Below are 21,236 nucleotides of genomic sequence, written 5' to 3'. Positions count from 1 at the left end.
GCATAATCAACAGAAGGAGTCTGTCGTTTACCATATGCACAGCCCCGCCGCGGTGGTCTAATGGCTAAGGTACTCGGCTGTTGACCCGCAGGACGCGGGTTCAAATCCCGGCTGTGGCGGCTGCATTTCCGATGGAGGCGGAAATGTTGTATGCCCGTGTGCTCAGATATGGGTGCACGTTAAAGAACCCCAGGTGGTCAAAATTTCCGGAGCCCTCCCCCACGGCGTCTCTCGTAATCATATGGTGGTTTTGGGACGTTAAACCCCACATGTCAATTACCTTATGCACAACATATTTCATTATGCAGTTGTGATCATTTAAATTTATCGAGACTGTATCGACATGTGTGTGTGTGCGTGTGTGTTTGCGTGTGTGCGCGTTCGTGTGTTTAAAATACACAGAACATGCAATGCCTGGCATCTACCTTAACTCCTGGAGGAGATGATATTCAGTGCGTCGGAATCACTAGAGCGTTTCCACCGTCTCATCCGGTGATGTGCAGTTGATTTTTTTATTTTTTTTTGCCAAAAAAAGAGGAGGCCCAAAACGTTAGAGGGAACAAACGGATGTATCTTTCTCATCCACTGAAAGGTGGCCAACACCGCTACACGTCTCATCCGCAACACTGACGGATACACCATTACCGCGTCGATCCGTAACAAGATGCGCTATGCGACGCACACCTGTGGTGGTCGGCACTCTCTTCCCGAAGCCGCATCCAACGCAAGATTCGCATGCTGCCACGCGTAGCGTCCGGTAAACTCAAGAGTCCCACTTGACTCCGCAACAGGTAAGGCTGTCATCTTCTCGAAGCCTTTTGAATTTCGGCGCGTTCCTTGGGTTTCGAGCGTATTGTCGCGGCAGGGTGTGCGCACTCGTGACTGTACCATGAGCTCCGAAGACAATAGAACCGGTTGTTGCTGTTTTCGGCCGCAATGTGAGCAGCGTCGAGATATCGTGACATCGGCTTAAGCCGACACGCATCTCGCAATGCTTCCTTGTCATCGACCGCTACTGCGAGCACGCTTTACTCACAGATCCTTGAGGCCTACGCAGAATGCATTTTCGTCCATTTCAAAATGCTCATGATACAGAGTGCTCGAGCCAAGTTCTGTTTAATATTATTTTCTAGCTGGTACTCGCCCCGAACATTCGGATGATCGACGTTGTCATGAAAAAGCATGGGAAGTGGGTGTATACTATAGTTTGAAGTGTTAACGCAACATATATCAATAATTTTCGGTTACACTCGCGTTACGTGCGCACATCACTCACGGATTCAAAGCAGACATCAAATTTTCTAGTATGACGACAGGTATATATGTGCCATCATTGGAGGTAACCACGTGACGTCGTGACGAATATGGTCTCTACAGATAATGCTGGCTCTTATCTACGCGTACGAGTCGAAAATCACACCGACATGCGCCGAACAGAATAAGCTAAAAACGAAACTATGTGCGTTGCTTGGCCCTCAGTCACCCTGTTTTAATCCGTGCGTACTGTACATGCGCACACACATCGAGCACATTAGTCGGCCGCGACGCCATTCCCAGGTGGGTGCAGCACGCAGACTAATTAACCACGCAGATGAAACAGCGCCGACGCTGTTTACCCGAACGTGAAAAACCCGTCGAGGTATGCTTTGCGGCGGCAGCCCGATACTGTACACTTTCGAAAATAGGTCAGTAGATAAAAAGTGGCCACTGCACAGTCGGGCTGATGATCCCCGCCACTCGTAATTACCGACACAAAGCGCGGCCAATGAGCCTCGGTGGCTCAAAGCACGGTAAAAAAGAAAACTTGGCAATTTCACTGAAAAGTTCGCTATGGTCGGCGGGCGCAGACGCAACGTCGATTGACGCAGTCTGATCACACGGGGCGAGTAGTCAGTTTGAAGGTTTCGCATGAGCAATATTCTACAGAGAAATTGATGACAATAATCGCGACACTTAATGCCAACTCATTTACATAATTTCACGTGCTTTCGAGCCAACTAAAAAGTAATTATGCTGCTGTCGACTAGCCAATGAATAAAAATTTGCTACTGCAATTTACGGGAACGTGGTCAATTTCCAGTCCTCAATCCAATGAAGAGTTGTATATCGCAGCCGTCTTTTTTCTTGAGAGCAAAAATAACACGCCGTTGTATGTCTTCGTATAAATTCCACCTACTCGCAAAATATACTAGCTCAGAATAAATAACTGTTTTGAAATAACGGATAAATGTTCTTATCCCGGCTGCGGCGGATGCATTTCCGATGGAGGCGGAAATGTTGTAGGCCCGTGTGCTCAGATTTGGGCGCACGTTAAAGAACCCCAGGCGGTCAAAATTTCCGGAGACCTCCACCACGGCGTCTCTCATAATCTTATGGTGGTTTTGGGACGTTAAACCCCACAAATCAATCAATAAATGTTCTTATTTGAGCGTCTAAACAGACTTTTCATCACAATGTCACTCCCTGCGTTAAACGACCTTCACACGATCAGAAGCACTGCGTGGGCTTCAGTGACCGCAGAAGCTGTTATCTCTCGGGATGGGCAGCAAGCACTGACCATATCTTTAGTTACAGCGGGTATATGCGCGTTATATAAGAGTAGCCACAGGATTTCTGCCATGATATCTTTGAGAAGCACGGTATGTCTTGGAATCAAAATCACGCTCCGCTACACGGACATCTGTACTGGATCATTTCATATTTCATTTCGTTTTTCATCCTTAGTTTTTAGTTTTTCGTCTCATTTTCATGCTCCTCCGAATAACTCTTACGCGGTTCCTACGAAATTTCACTCAATAGAGGCTCGTTATACAATTTTGTTATGTGTACATTTCGTTTCGTTACGTTTGGTTTTATTAATAATATATAGAGTTCATTGGACTATGCCCTTCAGGTATGCCCTGCACGTCACACACGTTCTTCAACTGCACAAAAAAAAAAAAGAGGAAAGCAGTGACACACTCGCGAACGACTCGTCTGTACGCACAGTGCGGACGGAACTGATGATTTGGCTGACGTACAGTGGTGACATCAGTTCTTTTTACACGCACGCTCTAAGTAGTAGTATTCGTGCGATAAACAAATTAGTTGAATTGATTTTAATAAAGAGAAACAAAGAAGGAGAAGAAAATCTGAAAATCACAAATAAAGCTTGTGGCACAGTCCAGTGTGTTCATACAAATTTTGAAAAAACCGACACTGTATCAAAATTTAAAGCGAAACATGGCTCTGGAGGGGAGGGCTACTGCAATAAAAGGCACAAAAGTTAGCACACGCATACATCAATGCTACAGAGCAGTTATTCAACAGCGGTGATTGTCTTGAGCTTCAGTTCCCTCATCGAAGTGCTTTCATCGCGTCAAAACAGCCTCGCTTGTCATGTACATTTATTAAATTGCTCCCGACAACCATAACTTCTGAATAATGCAGCTCTTAACGTGTATAATTGGGGCACTTGGAAAGAGCCATCCTTCCTCCAAAAGCAACAATTAAAAACGTAATAAGAAAGTCACATGATGAACATGAAGCGAGCGTGATCGCAGTTTCTGCTTATCCACTGATGAAGCGCAGTCACATAACCCATGGGTGTCAACGGCATCACCATTGCACTCAGCGCCAGTTCAGTTTTGCTGTATTTGGAGAAATTCGTGGAAATTTACGGTAAATTTTCACAGCTTCAACTTGTTGCGTGTCTTGAATCCGAATGAAGAGCTGAACTCTTCTGGGGGCACTATTCATGTCCTTCATCACTATGCGCATGATCTTTTGGCTTGAAAGGTTTAAAATACGACTCACGGCAATTTGCCAAGTGCGTCCAATCTCGAACGCTCAATCTTCTGAGCATTTTCAAATAGACCAAAACGATGCAAGTGCCAAGGTTCGAATCTATGACCTACATCTCGTAAGCTGAGTGTGCTAACCATTGTGCTCTTAACCACCTCACTAAACCCTTACGACTGCATGTGGTTCATATACCTCGACCATTTCTACTGGTGATGGAGGAGTGAGCACTGTGGCGGCGTTCTTACACCACCGTGGCGCTGATTGAGGCAGTGCAACTGTGGTAAAAGCATGGGCGAATTGGTGATTTACTCTTGGTTACAGCGCAAAGGACACAGAAAGGGATAAGAGCTTTTTATCCCGTTCTCGCGTATGTGTTCTGTGCTCATTGCACTGTAATAAAGAGTGCAGGAACATTAAATCGAAATAGGGGTGCCTACTACAGAGGAAATGGGAGTGACTTGATGTACAGGGGGATGTGCGTAAGTATCCTACCTATTGCTCGTTTTCCCGTGTATATAGTTAATCACTTCAACAAGCAAAGAGAAGATAGCGATTGCAAAAACAGCAGCGAAATCAGAAACGGCAACGATGAGCAAGCGGGATAACCCTTACGCATAGTTAGACGACTGCTGTGGAGTTTCGCGCCATTTTTTTTTTGTCGTCGACCTTACTCACTGTCTTGTCTAATTACCACTTCGAGCCGTTTACAGGTGAACATATGATAATGGCAAACAGCGTGGTGTTGCATGCAGTACTGCACGCTACGCTGAGTGCTCGCGGCTTACCTGTAGATGCAGTTCAGAACTCGGATCGGATGGACCGTTCACCAGAGGGGATAAGCACCGAGTGCGAGACAGCAGCACAGGACTCGCGGCGCGTATACTTGGAGCGGCAGCGAATCGACTGGCCCGCACGACTGATAACAGAGACCTTTCAGTGGTCGCTCGGATAAAATGTCTTGAGATTGGCTTGTGATACGCACTCTATATAGTCACTTGTGTGCTATAGACGAAACTTATCCGTGGTAGCCCCTCGCTGCTACTCGGCTTGTTTAATTTTTTTCTTCTTTTCTTACTTTCTCTCTTACATTTTTTTTTGCGGCAGCAATAACGATAATTGATACACGCGGCACCCTGACATGTACGGCTTTTTTTTTTTTCTGTACACTTACAAGTCCCCTGCTCGTCAAACTGCAAACTAATTACGAATACTTATTTTTTTTTCAGTGCAATAGTTCACGACAAACGTGAATCAAGGCTTACGTTTTGTGTGTATCTTGAAATCATCCATGCTCCCCAAGCAACAACGGGCGTTGCCATGGCACATCTTCAACGTATTTGACTGAATATACGACAGAGCCCTTAATTGTTCTATTCATCGTCGGACATTGTTTTGTTGTGGTACGCCATGTAATGACGTGCTTTTGTAGCACCTTTTCTGCTGCTCCCATAGCTCTCAAGTTAAGACCGTCTGAGGTGCAACCAATGTGTGAGGCCATGCTTTGTAAAGCCCAGCTGAAGCACTTAGTTGATTATTTAACGAATCGTGCATGCTTCGGTGTGGGATCGTTACGCCATGTAGACCCAATGAATGATGCCGCTTTTCTTGCTCAAGTTGAAGGACATCTTCAGACGCGAAAGAGCGCGATGAAAGGGAACGTTGAGCCACCTGCGTTGCCGCAGTGTCAACGAGCCTTTCATTCGCCTATAGACGTCCACCGTCGCAGAGGTCACTGCGTCACAGACCGAGGTTCACCATGACGCAGCAGCGCTTATCGGGACTCCTGAGGGGCGGCGGCGTGTTCGTAGATAGGCGGCGTGTTCCCGTCTGCTACGGCACAGAAGCACGCGATAAAGACCGTCGTCGTAAGGGTTGACAACGCGAGGAAAGGTTTCTGGCCCCGTGGTGCGCGTGTGAGACAGAGAGAAGCCCTCTGGGAGCCAGCGTAATAGAATTGGTATATCTGTACGCGCTGTTTGTAAACGCGGTAACGCGGGCGATCGAAAGGTGGCGCCCGCATGGCGGAAGGCTCGCCAGCTGTTTTCTGCCAGAAAAAAAGTGAACGCTCTTGGTTGAGTGTGCCACCGATTATACGCAGAGCTCAATGAGGCCTCTTCGTGACCGATGCACTCAGTTAAGCCAGAAGCTCGAGTACACTTGTTCCCACTCAAGTACGTGTAATGCGAAAAGTGTCTATGACATGTTCAGTACACATGTACTGAACCATGAACCACAATGGAAAGAAGACCGAGTGAGGTGGAAGGGATGTTTGGTATTATGCAGCAGGGAGCGCGTCAACTACAAAGAACCGTCCTGTACACAATGGTGTAGAAACGGGTGTATGAAGGCGGTGGGCCCGTGTTTATTCCGTCCCGTTCCGCCGCCCTTCGGAGTCGAAAACTGCTGTCCGTGCACGTGACGGTCGAAACTGCGCAGATTATAACGGAGCTGCTCCTTGCGACATGCCCCCGGACAACAATGAAATGCGTGCACGAGATAGCAGGATGAACACGAAGCTGCCGCTGCGCCCAAGAAATTGGAGCTCTCGCATAGAACCGAGAGGGCGCCGTTTCTAATAGGCGGAGATCGCTGTACGTGCCGACGCCCACCAAGACCGAAGTGAGCGTCTTTTTGCGACGTTGGATGGCTTCCAGAGCATACGGCTGCTTCTTGTTGCCGATAGAAGTGCTGGCTCGTACTCACACATTTTTTTCTTTATCAATGTACTAACAGCCTCCGCTCGATTCCAGTGCATGAATGACGAGCAAACATCGCATGTAAAGGTGTCACCGAATAAACGGGCCACTTTTTACGAAGATGTCTCAAAAATATTGTTAGGTGATGAGATCATGCAGTGTTTTACGTAGTTCTATCATGTATGCTCCGTCTCCCAAATTATGGGAATCATGCGAACGAGAGAGCTAGCAATCAAGCCATTATTCTTCCCCTGCGGTTTCACGTAGGCGTCTATAGGTAGCCTTTCCTAACGCTGAGTAGCAGGCTAGAACATGGATTCGGGCCGACCACTCAGCTTTTCTGTATCAATAAACATTTCTCTCTCTCGCCCTCTCTCTCTCTCTACGTGGGTTACGCAAACTATGCTCACTAATTGTCAGGGCGCAATAAGTAGATGCCGACAAAGGTGCATCTTCATACTCTATCCCAAAGAACTTTGTTGGCGAAGGGCGTAGCTGCTTAGCGTTAATGCGTACACCATTCCGCTCTCCCCACTTTCCCATTTGGACAAAGTATGCAAGCATGGCTGCAGGAGAAACACGTGCGACGTCGAACGCACTCATCGAGAGATTACCGTCAGCAACGCTCCGCTCCTCGCTGGTCCACATCTCGAAATAGTGGCTGCGTGCCGCTGGGGAAACGCCGGCCTTGACACGCTTCCAATGCTCCGGACTGCCCCAAGGTCCTCGCCAGTGAGACATGGCTTTCGCCGTCAGTCAGTGCTGATCGATTGGCTGCTGCCGCTTTCGCGCCAAGACAGTTCTCCACCGAGCAGGTGCGCGTAGTACAGTCCACGTGAGAGCGGGCAATCGTGTTGCTCAGTGGGCCACCGGTACGTCTCAGGGTTACTGCGTTGAATTCTCGAGCGGTGTCACTTCCTTATTCCTCGACGGTGCCGGGTTGTTGTCCTCCTCGGCTCGCGAAAGCGGCTACCCATCAAAAAGAATGAGACAGCCGCAATCTTCAGAAGCTGCACACGCCGCTCTGATTATCATTATTCCTTTTTCTCTTCTTTTACAACAACGCCAAGTGCAACGGGCTGTGTTGAAACGAACCCGACGGCGCGTGTCTTGTATGGTTCTTCCCTCGTGAATTGTCCCTTTTGGCACCATTTTTCTAGCTTACAAGCCATGTCACTGTTTGTTTCTTATTGTAGACAACGTCACGCAATGCAAAGCCAATGGAGGGGTCAAGGAAAATCGCGTGTTTTAATGTGGATGACAACTAGCTTGCGTGAAAAAAAAAAGCTGGAACTTAGGGACAGAATCCCAGTGATAAGAGAACTGAGAAGGTATGCAGCAATGGAGTAGCCTGAAGTTGGGGGATGGGGAAAGGATTAATTTTCCTCCTGCCCCACGCACATATAAAATTATACATACACGCGCACATGCAACAACAACACACAAACAAAAACACACTAGCTCGCTCGCTCACTCACTCTAACTTATGTAAAATATGGTTGGACTCCTCGTTTCTGCCTCTGCCCTTACACGCAAGCCTATTCATGCTACATATGGGCCCGGGGCCCTCGGTTCCTCCTCTTGCTTTCTATGAGAAAGTGAGATAACGGGCGGAAAAGTTTACGAGTCTCCTTGCGTGTCGCAGATAAGGTGCAGCAGGAGAGGTCGATTCCGGAAAAGGAAAAGATAGCAGGTAACACGAGAAAGAAGGGGGATGACTCCGGAGTCCCTGACTTGCAAGGAATTTCGAGGCAGAAGTGGGCACAGGGTTTTCCGAAGCAGCATGATCCTTGAACACATTCGGCGAAAAGAGTGAATTCTAACAATGTTATTGCATCACTCACAAGGAACGAATGACGATTATCCTCATAATTACCGATGGTGCACCCGAATAGTAGACACCCATTAGTGACCAACGCTCGTCCTGAGGCTGAACAGGTTTGCATGGCCTTTGGTTGAGAGACTGAGTGGAATAAGCCGTGTAAAAATAAGCGGTAAAACAACAACAACAAAAATCAATTCTTTCGCAAACGATTCAGCACTCTCTTCACGTTTTTAAAACGCCAGGTAAGTTCACACTTCGCATATTTTTGCTGAGAGGGGAATTTGGTTATCAATTTTTGCTGTCACCGCAGCATGGGTAATCTGTCAGCACTTATTTCTTTTTCAAGCACCACACTGATCTTTTCAAGCGGTATTATTTCACGTTTGTGAGCTAAAAAAGCTCAAAAAATGCAAATATTCGGCCGTCAAAATGCTTCAACGTGGTAGCAAGGGAACCGCGTCAAATATTTCATAACACTTTTTGCGTTCACTTTCGCCCCAAGAATTCTAGAAGCTTATGCACATTTGTGGCTCACACATAAGGGCTGCATTGATTTTCGTGCAGTTATTTGCAGGCATCGGTTCTCGATAGCGAGCAAGAGCTCCTCTGGTGGTAATGCTGGCTGGTTATAAGATTACCGCACGTAATGCATGAATGAGCCGCGCCCATTTACGTCAAGGAGGGGCTGATGCCAAAATGCTAGGTTAGAATAGCGCTCAGTTCAGCCAGAGACAAGAGCGAGGCCATTTGGAAGACTGCTCTCTAAACAGACCGCCAAGGCCATCGAGGCATCGGGTGTCAGAAGCTCCAGATGTTTCGCATACCGTGCTCCATTACTCATCTAACCATGCCGTCAGAAATGTACCGGTGGACCTTGAATACCTCGCACGTGCGAGGCGCCCGAAAGGCATTTTGCACAAGAAGGTGGCCACAAATCACGGCCGCCATCTCTTCCGCATGGCAACGACGAGACCCGTACTATGCCCCATATATATCGCTTTACAACGAAAGCGTGGCGGAGATTCGCTGCTCACGGCTCAGACTGGTTGCGAATCGGGTGTCTTTGCGGGCGGCACTTTTTACAATGCGCTGACTGTTAAAAAGTGAACCGCGTTCTTTCAGGAGGAGTATACAGAATACTTGTTTAACGCTCTTGCGTCACCTCACCCACGCTTTCAATCTATGCAGTTTTTTTTCTACAACCTTGAAATCAAACTGCATTTTGGAAAGCATAGTAAGGTGTTCCGTATCTTACTGATCGACCTAAAAATAAAAAATAAAAATTCGTCAGCAACGTTAACGCGGAGAAGCTCTGGCAGCAATGCCAAGCTGGTATCAAGAGATCTCACTTTCGCAAGGAATTACCCTAACTCATGTAACCAATGGTGATAAGGAGACACGAATGTCAGTATCTTGCAGCAGCATGCCTGCAACTTGACCGCATTCCTTGGGGCTGTTGAAATTCCAAGATAACGTTATAACGTCTGACGAAAGCCCACATGCCTTCACTTCCTTGATATCTCTCATCGACTCTTGGTATCACACGAGGCACTGAGTAACGGACGAAACAACCTTATCTCTTCCCCATTGTCCGGTCGATTCATTTAGCGTATAATAGTGATGCTAAATTTTTATCATAAATGTGTAACGATAGCAGCGTATACTATTAAACGTGGTACGTATTGGGTGTATAGTCTTATTTCGCCAAGTAACTTTGATTTGATTGATTTGTGGGGTTTAACGTCCCAAAACCACTATTTGATTATGAGAGACGCCGTAGTGGAGGGCTTCGGAAATTTTGACCACCTGGGGTTCTTTAACGTGCACCCAAATCTGAGTACACGGGCCTACACCATTTCCGCCTCCATCGGAAATGCAGCCGCCACAGCCGGGATTTGATCCCGCGACCTGCGGGTCCGCAGCCGAGTACCTTAGCCACTAGACCACCGTGGCGGGGCGCCAAGTAACCTTGCTGACTAAAATTTCCTCATCTAATTGAAATGCCTGCTCCCAGGTTATCCTGTCTGTCGTCTGTCGTCCCTATAAGTCATGTAACACGCGTGGATGCTCTGTCTCTAAGAAAGAATTTGATTGATATGTTGGTTGTAACGTCCCAAAACCATCATATTGTCGCGAGAGCAAGGTTTCCAGCTCCAGTATCTTCTCAGGAAATTTGTGCAAAACCAACTCCTTTGCTTCTTTTTTTCTTTCTTTGTACTCTTCTACCTTTGGGTTTGTTTCTCTGGCCATTACAGAGCTTCGGCTTTTGACTTTAATGGAATGTGGGATAAATCGTGTTTTCCAGCCTGGGACAGGCGCCTACACGCTGCATTTACGGCTTACAAACGGAGCAGTCAAGGTCGCCCCCGTTCGGGATTAGAAGGGGAAAGCTTACTCGGAAAAGCGTCTAGCAAGAGGCAGGTCCGGCGCCACCGTCTGAGTCCAAGCAATTGTTAACAGGCACGCATGTCATTGAGAATGACATGGGGACGCGACCATTTAGCCTGACCGAGACATAGTGGCGGCAGGTAAACGACCATATTCTCTCGCGCTGTTGTTAGGATGTCGGGGCGCCTCGCTGTCGCATGTACACCTGGTAAGCAATGGTGTACCCATCGCTCTTAAGGACGCTTCTAGGAAGCAACAGTTAATGAAAGAACTTACGGGGCCCGAGCGTGGGAACGGCCGCCGATGGTAGTCGGCCGAAGGAGGCAGCACGGCCTGGTATGGGAGAGAGTGTCACGTGCGGAGGACTTTTCCGTTTGCGTGTTTCATTTTGGTAAGGAGGTTTTTACAAATGTAGTGCCTTTTATGAAAGTGTTTTTGTGATTGGTTGTGATGCTGCGAGTCCCAACATGTGATTGGTTTTTGTAAAGACTCTTTGTTCGACCAAGGGTTAAAAAGAGGATGTTTGAACTTGAAAAGTGAGCGGAGCGGAGTCGGGGTAAACAGCGGATCTCACCACGGGAGACCAGGCCATGCCGGCCGAGGGGTATGTCACCATTTTCTACGTTTTGTCTTTGTGACCCAGTGCATTTTGTAAATTGAAGTTGTGTTAGCTAAATAAACCCCCAATGAGTGCTCCCGGAAATCATCGTGCTGACGTCTCATCGATTGCCTCTGCGGAGTTTCACCCACACTTATTCGTCTCCCTGGTCGTCCGATGCGCCTAACTTTGAACAACCCCGACGTTTCGCTACAATATGATTATGAGAGACGAAGTAATGGAGGGCTCCGGAAATTTCAACCACCTGGGGTTCTTTAACGTGCACCCAAATCTGAGCACATGGGCCTACAGCCTTTTTGCTTCTATCTAAAATGCAGCTGCCACCGCTGGGACTTGATATACACTCAACAGCTTGTTTTTGCAAGTAGTTCATGGCGTCTGATCGTTTTACAGTTCTCATTCAACTCGCTGCTGTGACGCTGTAGGTATAGAGTTATACTGCAGAGCACGAGGTCGGGGGCGTGCTTTCCGGCTGGGCATGTGTTTCCCGTTGCTCATACCACGCTGTACAGTTCCTGAACGACATTGAACCCCGCAATGTGATGCCACTTCAGTCTTGACGTCACTCTCGCTTCAACGTCTAGGTCCCATCTATTCCTAGAGAATGAAAGAAAGTCCGCAAGCAAGTAAAATAAAGTTGTATATCTCTCCCCCTCTCATCAAGCAAGTAAAATAGTGAAGCATTACATGCGTTCGCTTCAGTATCTTTCATCTCCGCACAACGTGGCCTTATATACTGCTGGTACGCCTATAGCTGCGCCGGGCTGGCATCACCATGAAGGGTACAAGCGAACAGGTCTAGCACCTTCAGCAGCTGTTGCGAAACAACTACAGGCATGCGGCTATCGTGGTTCCGCACGTACTCTGGACTGGAAAGGGCGACTCATTCAAGCCGGACTCACTATAAGATTGCGGATGCTCTACAGGGGCTTTTGATATCGGCAAACCGGCTTGAGCATCCCCCGTGCAAGAGAGCGTACACGGTGAAATCAAGGTCGAAGGCATAATACTTTACATAGGCTAGATGTGATGCACGCTGAGATAGAATATACTAAAAGCGGCGTGGTAACACTGCCGTCGGCGCCACGGCGTGATAAGCCTTCGCAATAAAGAAACCCAGAAAAGGCCTCCGGGCCGGAATGTGAGAGATACCGACAGTGCGGTGACGAAACTTCCGATAGGTAAGCGATATGCGAAGGATGTGGCACGCCTCCTAATCTCTTTCCGTCGCCTATAGATAGCAACTCCTGAACACCACAGGTGCCGGCTTCTATGCATATGGCGCAAAAACGACACTTTTCTTTCTTGGTTGCGCTGCAGTAGTCATTTCATGAGAAGTCATTGGGTAACGAGTACCACCCAACGCATAGTAAAGCTCTCTATAGCAGGTGGTATGCGCGAAACCCATTCACTTGCCTGCAAAATTCACCAGCGAGACCCTGGTATTCCCTTAACTTCTGAGAGGATAGCAAGTGAACTGAATGGAGACACATTCTTAAAAAAAAAAGGTAGTAGTACTTGCCAACTTTGGGGTAGTAATGGTTTGTCACATATATTACAACCCTGGTAGTAAGTGCAGTTAGTAACGGGAAGGGTAATAACATTTACTACCTTTGCCGTTACTAACAGCTTTAGTAACTGATACTACCCTAGCCATTAATACCCTTAGGTAGCAAACTTTGGAGGTTTTAGAAAAAGAGAAGTAGTACGTGGTACTACCGTGCTTACTTTGCCACATTGTTTCCCCGTCGTTATTATAGGTTAATTAATGTCTCATTATTACACACTTCAGGCATATGTCGTAAACGCGAAGAGTACATAGCCGTAACAAGTACACTACACTTCTTTACTAAGTAAACGACTCACGCAGTATATATAGCCCCTACTTTAAGATGCATGTCTGGCACAGGTGAGCACTTGCTGGGTAACTTTGATCCACCTGTCATGTCAGTTTGCTGACACCGTTTGCTGATGACAGTTTGCCTACAACAACGCGTCCAGCACTTGCTTATGGTCCGTTAACTTGTACTTCTCCGTTTTTATAATAAGAGAATGACGCTTACATAACTGTTGCGTAATTTAAAATAAATGTTGTTTTATGTGTAGATAGGTGATGCGCCATTTTTGTGGTTAAATATAATACGTCGAGAGGATTTCTGTCATAAATTTTTAGAACATGTATTACTTATTATTTTAGATTAGATGGTTCATGACCGGGTAGCAAAGTGGTAGTATCGGTGGGATTGATTGATATGTGGGGTTTAACGTCCCAAAACCACCTTATGATTATGAGAGACGCCGTAGTAGAGGGCTCCGGAAATTTCGACCACCTGGGGTTCTTTAACGTGCACCCAAATCTGAGCACACGGGCCTACAACATTTCCGCCTCCATCGCAAATGCAGCCGCCGCAGCCGGGATTCGAACCTGCGACCTGCGGGTCAGCAGTTGAGTACCTTAGCCACTAGACCACCACGGCGGGGCCCAGTATCGGTGGGAGAAAGTTAGCGACGGCTGCAGTTACTACCCGTTTAATTCCAGTTACTAACGGTTGCAAAAGGTTAGTAACAGTTCAAGAAAGGTAGTATGCGTTCTAGTTACTACCTATTTGCTTGCAGTTACTACCTGTTTACTAACTTTTTTAAGACTGCATGTATTTGGATAATACGCATGTCTGTATATATAGTTCAACGTTATGGTTAAATATTACAATTTCTCTTGCGAAACTTCTAAGTTGCCGTTTTTTTTCTGAACGGACACGAGCAAGCACATTATTCCGCACACGCAGAATCACTGAGAATATCTGTGGTTATAACATAGTATTTCGTTAAAAGGAAAATTTTTTGTTCAAGTTAGACAGCCATTTGAATCCTGAGCGATGACGTTCAGGCAAATGCAGGCATAAGCTTTCAATTTTGTACATTCCGCTCCTGTAGACACTGGCGCTCCTGTAGTTGCATCTATATATATATATATATATATATATATATATATATATATATATATATATATATATATATATATATATATATATATATATATATATATATATATATATATATATATATATATATATATATATATATATTTGAAGGGGGTTGCAGGGGCCCGATGTGCCACCCCGTGGCTAAGCCATTGTTTCCCATTCGTAGCAGGTACTCGGCTGCTGACCCGCAGGTCGCGGGATCGCATTTCGGCTGTGGCGGCTGTATTTCCGATGGAGGCGGAAATTTCGTAGGCCCGTGTGCTCAGATTTGGGTGCACGTTAAAGAACTCCTAAGTAACCTGCGCTTCGCCGATGACATTGCATTGCTGAGTAACTCAGGGGACGAATTGCAACTCATGATTACGGAGTTAGACAAGGAGAGCAAAAGGTGGGTCTTAAAATTAATCTGCAGAAAACGAAAGTAATGTACAACAACCTGGGAAAGGAGCAGCTCTTCGAGATAGGTAATAGTGCACTTGAAGTTGTAAAAGACTATGTCTACTTAGGGCAGGTAATAACCGCTGAGCCTAACCACGAGATTGAAGTAACTAGAAGAATAAGAATGGGGTGGAGCACATTCGGCAAGCACTCTCAAATTATGACAGGTAGATTGCCACTATCCCTCAAGAGCAAGGTATATAACAGCTGTATCTTGCCGGTACTTAGCTACGGAGCAGAAACCTGGAGACTTACAAAGAGGGTTCAGCTTAAATTGAGGACGACACAGCGAGCAATGGAAAGAAAAATGGTAGGTGTAACCTTAAGAGACAAGAAGACAGCAGAGTGGATTAGGGGACAAACGGGGGTTAAGGATATTATAGTTGAAATAAAGAAGAGGAAATGGACATGGGCCGGGCATGTAGCGCGTAGACAGGATAACGGCTGGTCATTAAGGGTAACTAACTGGATTCCCAGAGAAGGGAAGCGGGTTAGGGGGAGCCAGAAGGTTAGGTGGGCAGATGAGATTAAGAAGTTTGCGGGTATAAATTGGCAGCAGCAAGCACAGGACCGGGTTAACTGGCGGAACATGGGATAGGCCTTTGTCCTGCAGTGGACGTAGTCAGGCTGATGATGATGATGATAAAGAACCCCAGGTGGTCGAAATTTCCGGAGCCCTCCACTACGGCGTCTCTCATAATTATATGGTGGTTTTGAGACGTTAAACCTCACATATCTATCTATCTATCTATCTATCTATCTATCTATCTATCTATCTATCTATCTATCTATCTATCTATCTATCTATCTATCTATCTATCTATCTATCTGTCTATCTATCTATCTATCTATCTATCTATCTATCTATCTATCTATCTATCTTATAGCAGCCAGGATGAATAAGTAACACAGCACACGTCGCTCAACCTAGACACTTCGCGCGCTGCGACCGTTTCTTTGCGACGTTGGAGTGCATGATGCAAAATTTCATCATCTTCGACCCCGTTGCGCGGCCGCTCCCTTTGTTGGGGTCGGAAGAAGCAACGGAGAAAATGAGGCGAAGTTAGGGGAGGAGGCTCGGTCCGGTGAGTGCATTTCCGCGAGGAAAGGTTCCAGTCACCGTGCAGCGTGCGGCTGCAGGGGGGCGCGGTAGAGGCGAGGGAAACGTTCGGCGATAATCGTCAGAGAAACTTGTGCGGGCAAAAACTCAGGTAATGGCGAGCTTCGGCGCAAAATAGAAAGAAGTAAATGACGATGAATTGCGTCAGCCGATTGCAACTGCGGCCCTGTGGGGCAAGGGTCACTCAGTTTCTTGTGTAAAGCCCTAGTGGACGCCGTTTATATCATCACCTCATGGATCTAACGGCTGCCGTGAAGAGAAAACAATCATGAAATTTGTCTGTGCACTGCAAAGAGTGCAGCTGTGCTCCAGGATATTCGCACGTAAACGTTGCACTGCAGTAGCTCTCTCAGGCCAGACCATGACTCGGGTGACAACTGTCTAGCAACGTCGTCTGTTGAACTGAAATGCATTAAAAAGTGATTACTTTGATACTCACGCGTGCTTCTTTATATAAATTTTTGTTGCGTGTGACCTAGCGGTCAACATAGTTTTGCAGTGTGAATAAAATTTTGCCGCGATAACCTGTTTTGGTCCGGGTCTTTCTCTTTGAATTCGTTCTTTAGCGTGACTTTCACAATTTTACACTAGGGGTATTTTTTTTACTTGATCGACAATACTTTTGGCAAATGCATCGCTAATGTGTTAGTACTATCCCCCGTTGTCCCCCTCTCCCACCCCAAGAGTTCCAGCAATGGTGGCAATGCACACGGCTCGTACGATAACATCGCTTGAACTTTAGAGATTACACAAAAATATAGCAATCTGGGATTAGCGAGTCAAAGTATTGCAGGGCCTCTTTAATAAAAAAGTGTGGCTTTCATTTTTGCTCTCGACACTAAAAAAGCGTGTGAATCCAGGAGGCAGGGCAGTCAGAGCAACGAGTGGGCTCTTTCCGAAACCAGGGCCGAGTTCGAGCAACACATCCTGGTAAAGGTTCGAATACAGCTTGGCTCGTGTTCTTAAGCGGCTCGGTTCTTATATCAGTGGCACGACGTGTCCTGACATGTCATAGCGTTACAGAGATCGTGTCCTGACCTTCAGTGATGCAAGGAAGCATGTCTTTGGTGGGCCTGACGTTGAGCGGGAGTGACGTAGTGAGAAAGGAGGAGTGGAAAGGTATGACGTTACAAGCATGTCACACCAGGGATAAGGCCGGTTGTGCAGGTGTACGACAGACCCGTCTGACTGTGCAATGCTGTCCGCCAGGTATGGAAATCATTCGAATGAGATAATGTCAATGGGTGATGATCGGAAGACTGAACATAGTAATGTGTTTGTGTTAGAGTCGTTAAGACGAAATCATGAGAATCTGTGAGCGTTTCCCGGTATTTAACCCATGATGAACTGAAATTTCAATGCCTTGAAATTCTGTTTCCAAAGGAGACAGTAACTACAACCCACGTGGTGCGACCGAAATTCAGCTCCGCATAGATGACGTCTGAAACATTGCGACTCTGACGTATTTTCGACTTCGGTAATTTAATCTCTTGGTGCCAGCTATTCAAAGGAAACCGTCGTTAGTGATGATGACGACTTTAACAGAAATCTTTTTTGGACCAAACTTTGTTTGTTCTTTAGCTGACTATTTATCCATCGATTTCTTACTCTCCTTTTTCTCTCTTTCTTCTGTATTATTCCGCCTTTCTCCCACTACAAGTGTAGGGTAGCGAAACGAGCCAAGCTTGGTTAGCCACCCTGCCTCTTCGAACAGTGCAGCGCCTTCAGCAAGCTGATTCTATATGACAGTACGCTGTAAAATAAAGCTAAATAAAGTGAAATTCACTTTGTAGGAGGTTCATTTCAACAAAAGCTCAATGTATCTTGCTGCCTCTTATCCCCTAGTCATCACAAATTGCGAAAACAAGTGATATACACAATAGTGCTCATTGCGCGCCAAATGCTTATTATAATTTGTTGCCTCACATAAACTGACGTATTCACGGAGTCACACGCTGCGTGGTCAGTTAGAGAAGTTTCGTAGATTTATCTGCCTAGTGATACTGAATGCACTGTTCACATAAATGCTAAAGTGGCTGTTTTATTCTGTGATATTCTGGCTTCTCTATCGTTATATGTTGGGAGGAACACATGCTGCGATATCAGTGCTCATTGTGATTTCGCCCCTGCACGTCCTCTAACCTACAAAGATTAACTTGAACGTGCTAGGAGTCGGGGCAAATGTGACAACAAGGTTGCCTTCCGCATATTCTGCTGGTTCGGTAAGCTTACCAGCGGCGTGACGATTTCGCCTAAAGAAACTGTATGGCGGCTTTTTTTTTTTACGATGCATTACGGTGTAACGTCTAAGCTTACTTAAGCAATCACCACTTGCACGGTTACTTTCACAGGCACCCATAAGAGTGCATTCGTGGGGGCACTCTAACCGTTTGAGGAAGGCGCCAAGGATGTCCCATACATTCAACAGTTCTTACACCCTGGACCGGGGAAAGTCGATGGAAATTTTATACCGAATTTTAATCTTACCTGTGCGAACCGGCTGTATATCTGGTTAAGCTTCCCCCACACTATAAATGCCGCATTTCGAGCAAAGCCTTATTCTATTATGTTTCGCAAACCAGGACGGCCATCGTATCGAACAAAATAGTTTTTGACACTCTACACCTCGTTGCCACAGGTGGTTAAAAAAAACAGATTTGTCTCAATTTCGCATAGTGTACAGCTAAACCAACATTGCTACCCTGCACAACATCTGGCATAAAAAAAACAAAAAAAACGTTCGGCTTCACATCATCTTTTTCTTGGAGTTTTTTGTCATTATTAACTTTATTACACATTATCCTGAATAGCACGCTTTTTTTTAGTGGTTCAGAACGTCAGGTGCTTTACACCAGCGTTTATTCAAGAAATCATTGATCTGAAGGAAGCGTATAGCTATATTACAATACAGCTGCCTGCGATAAATTAAGTGGTACGTGCTATCTCGGTTGTAAGAACTACGTCAGGTACAGTTTTCATGGAAGTCCTAGTAACGTTTACGCAGGTAATATACCACAAGTCATTGTTTTTCATTCACAATTCTGTTCTTATCACTCTACCCCAACAGAATGCCAACATTGTGAATGTAAATCAGGATTTAAAACACCGATGAATGGTGGCCACAACGCGGCAGATTGCAAATCAAATCAAAACCACTTTATTGCAGGGCATTTCTTGCAGAGACACTGACTAAAGGCTGGAACAGCTTGACGAGGCCTGTGCTCCGGTTCTATTCATACAACGTTTACAAAAATATGTACGATTAAGTGCACATTACATTGAAATTCGGGTTGTGCTCAATATGCAGCTAAAAAGCAGAAATAAACATGGCGTCGATTGCATCTGGTTAAAGTTATGAGATGCATTGGATATGTATATAATTAACACAGAATAAACATTATCCATGCTTATTTAATAAACAAATGGTTCACACAGTATACACCCGCTAGGTAAAGTAACCAGGACTTTGTATAGCGTTATAGATTCGTATCGAATAGCAATGCTTCAGTGCAATGGACGTACATAAACAATAAAATGCGGAAATGCCAGTAGTAAAGCAAAAATTAATGTAACGACAGCCTACAACACGCATGCTGTTATCACGTTTTATACATTCTTTCGAGCTTACATTGCTTATCTGTTCAATTTATTGTCTTTCTGTATGCTCAAAATCTGTATAGCTTCATTTGATAATAATATTTGCCCGTAATTTGTCCTAATATTTGGAGTCCGATATCGTGACTGGCCATGTTGGCAAAATAAATACAGAGTGGTGTTGAATTGAGACGAATCATGCCTCAGAGTCTGTGTGAGTGAGGCACTGGACGTCTCATTCATCGCGTGACAGCATCGCTTGAATGCCACTGAAAGACTGGACGGTTGCGGGTGGGCAGAATGAACGGGAAAGAAAAAAATAAAGACGGTCAACCTCAAAGCTGTGTCACTATGTGAACGAACGCTCGAAGGATCAGCGAACGCAACTCAGGGAAGAGGGGGGGAGCAGCGCCTGAGCTGCACTCGGAGTCCACGAGCTTCGCTATCTGACCACGACGACAACGCTCCTGACGACTAGGCAGCGGATGCTGACAACTCACCAGTGAAGCAAAGTCAAAGCACGTTCGACGAGGAAACGAAGCTCCAGTGGCAGGTGGCGACGGAAGTGTGATTCCAAAATCAGCCTTTACGAGGAAGAGCAGTCCGCGTGTGGGATGAGGACAGGGCTCAGGCACAATGCACAGGAACGCTGAGGAGCTCGGCGAAGGGACAAAGAATCAATGAGTCTCTACTCACCCGCAGCTCCGTATATGTGCTGCGCGAGTGCAAGTGCGTGCGGAACGGGCCCGCTCTTGTCATTCTTCCCCGCAGCTGAGAGAAAGAATAGAGGAGGAGGACACTTACCCTCCCCTCGCTCAACCGGCTTCTCTCTCTCCCTACAGCGCGCCCCTGTGGTTACGTGAAGAACTCCTCGTGCGACATCCAAGTATACAGTGGCCGTCAAAAGTTCCCAGCCCACTATGCCACGTATTCCTATGGCAGTGTGGCCTGGGAATTTTCGAAGGCCCCTCACGTGTCAGCCGAAGAGAGCTTAATCTTAACGGTCGATTCACATGCGGGGTTCAATGTCCCAAAACCACCATATGATTATGAGAGACGCCGTAGTAGAGGGCTCCGGAAATTTCGACCACCTGGGGTTTTTTAACGTGCACCCAAATCTGAGCACACGGGCCTACAATATTTTCGCCTCCATCGAAAATGCAGCCGCCAAAGCCGGGATTCGAACCCGCCACCTGCGGATCAGCAGCCGAGTACCTTAGCCACGAGACCACCGCGACAGGGCATTTTTGACAGCCGAGTGAGCCTGGCTGGATAACGTCTGGTGGTGCAAACGACGGCAGGGGCTGCTGATTATTAAATGCGAAGAATTTTTAGCGAACTTCGGAGACTAGGCGTATCTATCTATCTATCTATCTATCTATCTATCTATCTATCTATCTATCTATCTATCTATCTATCTATCTATCTATCTATCTATCTATCTATCTATCTATCTATCTATCTATCTATCTATCTATCTATCTATCTATCTATCTATCTATCTATCTACGACTTTTACCTCTCCCGGCCGTGTTGTTCGATAATGGTATCGATACCAAAATTGGTATGTCATAACATAACTGCATGACGAGCATAAGTCACTGGTCATAACATGGAAATCATGACATGAATGTCATGAATGCAATGATATACATTTCCTGGTATTGCTGCTCTAGCGGTGATTTCGTTCACGTGACATGCCGCAGAACTGGTATAGTTCGAAAAGACTGCATGGCGAACACGAGTGGCAGACCCTAACGTGGAAATCATGACATGCAAGTCATGTAAG

General features: G+C 46.2%; 2 protein-coding genes across 4 annotated transcripts in view; one reads left to right on the top strand and one right to left on the bottom strand.

Moving 5' to 3' along the window:
- The window catches only part of ImpL2 (Ecdysone-inducible gene L2), a 141,230-nt gene that overhangs the window by 10,165 nt on the left and 109,829 nt on the right, over window positions 1-21,236 (bottom strand). The window contains exon 1 of one of the 3 annotated variants that reach the window (XM_037426938.2): window positions 19,948-20,188. The exons of 1 other annotated variant lie outside the window; for it this stretch is intronic. The gene's annotated coding sequence lies outside the window, so the exon portion shown is untranslated. Of the gene's footprint in view, window positions 1-4,568; window positions 4,830-19,947; window positions 20,189-21,236 lie in introns of those variants that run through there. One more of the 3 variants, XM_075877032.1, reaches the window with a different exon arrangement.
- LOC142775574 (uncharacterized) overlaps window positions 16,777-21,236 on the top strand; it is a 122,367-nt gene continuing 117,907 nt past the window's right edge. Inside the window, exon 1 of the mRNA XM_075877035.1 lies at window positions 16,777-17,062. The gene's annotated coding sequence lies outside the window, so the exon portion shown is untranslated. The remainder of the gene's footprint in view (window positions 17,063-21,236) is intronic.

This window comes from Rhipicephalus microplus, chromosome X (assembly GCF_043290135.1).
Source record: "Rhipicephalus microplus isolate Deutch F79 chromosome X, USDA_Rmic, whole genome shotgun sequence".
NCBI lineage: Eukaryota > Metazoa > Arthropoda > Arachnida > Ixodida > Ixodidae > Rhipicephalus > Rhipicephalus microplus.
Note: the sequence above shows the minus strand (reverse complement) of the source record. Positions and strands in the feature narration are given on the sequence as shown.